Raw genomic sequence first — 3,990 nt, forward strand, 5'->3', positions numbered from 1 at the left:
TTTTTTTTAATTATTATTTTTTAGAGATGATCTCTCTGCTGCCCAGTCTCAAGTTCAGTGGCACGATCATGGCTCACTGCAGCCTCTAACTCCTGGCTCAAGCGATCCTCCCACCTCAACCTCCAGAGTAGCTGGGACTACAGGCACACACTACCACGCCTGGCTAATTATTATTATTTTTAAAATTTCTTCTAGAAACAAGGTCTTGCTCTGTTGCCCAGGCTGCTCTTGAACTTCTGGCCTCAAATGATCCTCCCACCTCAACCTCCAGAGTAGCTGGGACTACAGGCACACACTACCACGCCTGGCTAATTATTATTATTTTTAAAATTTCTTCTAGAAACAAGGTCTTGCTCTGTTGCCCAGGCTGCTCTTGAACTTCTGGCCTCAAATGATCCTCCCACCTCAACCTCCAGAGTAGCTGGGACTACAGGCACACACTACCACGCCTGGCTAATTATTATTATTTTTAAAATTTCTTCTAGAAACAAGGTCTTGCTCTGTTGCCCAGGCTGCTCTTGAACTTCTGGCCTCAAATGATCCTCCCACCTCAACCTCCAGAGTAGCTGGGACTACAGGCACACACTACCACGCCTGGCTAATTATTATTATTTTTAAAATTTCTTCTAGAAACAAGGTCTTGCTCTGTTGCCCAGGCTGCTCTTGAACTTCTGGCCTCAAATGATCCTCCCACCTCAACCTCCAGAGTAGCTGGGACTACAGGCACACACTACCACGCCTGGCTAATTATTATTATTTTTAAAATTTCTTCTAGAAACAAGGTCTTGCTCTGTTGCCCAGGCTGCTCTTGAACTTCTGGCCTCAAATGATCCTCCCACCTCAACCTCCAGAGTAGCTGGGACTACAGGCACACACTACCACGCCTGGCTAATTATTATTATTTTTAAAATTTCTTCTAGAAACAAGGTCTTGCTCTGTTGCCCAGGCTGCTCTTGAACTTCTGGCCTCAAATGATCCTCCCACCTCAACCTCCAGAGTAGCTGGGACTACAGGCACACACTACCACGCCTGGCTAATTATTATTATTTTTAAAATTTCTTCTAGAAACAAGGTCTTGCTCTGTTGCCCAGGCTGCTCTTGAACTTCTGGCCTCAAATGATCCTCCCACCTCAACCTCCAGAGTAGCTGGGACTACAGGCACACACTACCACGCCTGGCTAATTATTATTATTTTTAAAATTTCTTCTAGAAACAAGGTCTTGCTCTGTTGCCCAGGCTGCTCTTGAACTTCTGGCCTCAAATGATCCTCCCACCTCAACCTCCAGAGTAGCTGGGACTACAGGCACACACTACCACGCCTGGCTAATTATTATTATTTTTAAAATTTCTTCTAGAAACAAGGTCTTGCTCTGTTGCCCAGGCTGCTCTTGAACTTCTGGCCTCAAATGATCCTCCCACCTCAACCTCCAGAGTAGCTGGGACTACAGGCACACACTACCACGCCTGGCTAATTATTATTATTTTTAAAATTTCTTCTAGAAACAAGGTCTTGCTCTGTTGCCCAGGCTGCTCTTGAACTTCTGGCCTCAAATGATCCTCCCACCTCAACCTCCAGAGTAGCTGGGACTACAGGCACACACTACCACGCCTGGCTAATTATTATTATTTTTAAAATTTCTTCTAGAAACAAGGTCTTGCTCTGTTGCCCAGGCTGCTCTTGAACTTCTGGCCTCAAATGATCCTCCCACCTCAACCTCCCAAAGTGCTGAAATTACAGGTGTGAGCCACTGTGCCCAATCTGGCCTGAGCTTGCTTCTTTAGCCCAACTCTCCACCCCGGGTCACAACATGAGAACCCCTGTAGGGACAAGGCGCCAGTGCACTTGCTTTGACTGGCACTCTCTACTGTGCACGGGGCCTCGCCCTGCCTGGCACCCACTTCCAGAGCCCGCCTAACCTCCGAGTCCTGCAGCTGCCGCTCTGCCTGTGCCTGGGATCAGCCACGTGGCTCTGCTGGGGCTGCCAGGCTTCCTCTTTAGCGACACATCCGCACTTGGTTTCCCCCTGGGTTTCTTCTGTGTCCACTCTGAGGAATAATTCAGCCTGATTCCTGATTCCGTGCAACCTGAGACCCTGCTCAGATTCTAGATCCTGTGACCCTAGCTCTCAGTACATCTGTCCTGTCCTGTTTTTGTTTTTGCTTTTGTTTTTGTTTTTGTTTTTAAGATGGAGTTTTATGCCGGCGCGGTGGCTCAAGCCTGTAATCCCAGCACTTGGGGAGGTCGAGGCAGGCAGATCACCTGAGGTCAGGAGTTCAAGACCAGCCTGGCCAACATGGTGAAACCCCGTCTCTACTAAAAATACAGAAATTAGCCGGGCGTGGTGGTGTGCGCCTGTAATCCCAGCTACTTCCTAGGCTGAGGCAAGAGAATCGCTTGGACCTGAGAGGCAGAGGTTGCAGTGGGCCAAGATCTCGCCACTGCACTCCAGCCTGGGCAACAAAATAAGACTCTGTCTCAAAAAAAAAAAAAAAAAAGCCACAAAAAGTACTTTTTTTTTTCTCCACAAAAAGTACAATGCAGAATGTGGTGAGTATTTCCCCAGATGGAGAAGCAACTTGTTAGGAGATTCGTTACAAAAGAGTAGTGGGAAGGAGGGGAGGGCAGGCTTCCCAAGGCTTTCTTTAGAGATGTGGCATTGGGTTGGGCTTGAAGGATGGAGATGTTTTCAGAAGCCCAGGTGTGGGGAGAGGGACATGAGATGAAGGGACAGCATGTCCAGGGAATCACTGAATTCCAATGTGCTTCAAGTACAAGTAGAGAAGGGAAAGAGAGAGAGAGATGACAAAGCAAGGTTGAAGTGATGTCACTGAGGATCCCCATGTCAAGCCAAGAAGCCTAAATCTTTGTAGATAAAGGAGAGCCAGTGAGGAATCCTGAGTCAATAAATGCCCAGGCCTCCATGTGTGAGCCATTCTGATCCCCACTCCGTCACCGATTTTATATCTGTAGCCTCTTAAGAATCCACCCATGTCCCTCCATCCCTACAATCTTAGTTCACACCACCACCTTGTCTCACTGGAATACATACAACAGTCCCGTAACAAGTTTTCCAATCTCCAGACTCCCCTCCGCCCCCTCCACTCCTAAGGGTTTCCCCCCAGCAGCCAGACTTGGTTGTTGTCAAAGTCCAAATCCAATCGCGTCAGTTTCCTGCCTTGGAACTTTCAAGAGCTTCATGTTACCCTTGGGATCAAGTCAAAATTCCTTGTATATTACACACCTGGCCCTTCCCAGCTCCACTGCACCAAACTGTCTCTACTTCTGCAATCCCTTCTGCAGGAATGCCACTCCACCCATCACCTAGTGACCACGGCTCAGCTCTGGGCGGCTCCCCAGCGGCCTCTCTGACTCTCACCTCCTTCTTGGGCTTTGTCAGTGCACTGTGCTTCTCGCTGTCTGTCCTAGCACCTGTCACAGTGTTGAAACGGCCAGTTCCTTCATTTTTCCTCTGCTCTCAGTTTTATTTTTTATTTTTTACTTATTTGTTTTTTGAGACAGAGTCTCACTCTGTCACCCAGGCTGGAGCACGATCTTGGCTCACTGCAACCTCCACCTCCTGGGTTCAAGCAATTCTCCAGACTCAGCCTCCTGAGTAGCTGGGATTACAGGTGTGTGCCACCACGCCCAGCCCTGGCTTTATCTCCAGACTCAGCCTCCTGAGTAGCTGGGATCACAGGTGTACACCACCACGCTGGCCCTGGTTTTATCTCCAGACTCTGCCTCCTGAGTAGCTGGGATTACAGGTGTGCACCACCACGCCCAGCCCTGGCTTTATCTTAGCATCTCTATTTTCACAGTGCAGGTACTAGGGGCTCAAAAAAAAAGAGGTCCTCAAAAAGATGGATAAAACACCCACCCACTTTCTCAGCTGACCTCTCCTGGCTCATGTCAGTCCCATACCCGCTGGGCAAATTTGCTTCTTTCTTTCTTCTCTTTCCATCATCTTTTTTTTTTTTTTTTTTTCCTGA

This window comes from Colobus angolensis, unplaced genomic scaffold, assembly GCF_000951035.1.
Source record: "Colobus angolensis palliatus isolate OR3802 unplaced genomic scaffold, Cang.pa_1.0 Scaffold41, whole genome shotgun sequence".
NCBI classification, from domain to species: domain Eukaryota; kingdom Metazoa; phylum Chordata; class Mammalia; order Primates; family Cercopithecidae; genus Colobus; species Colobus angolensis.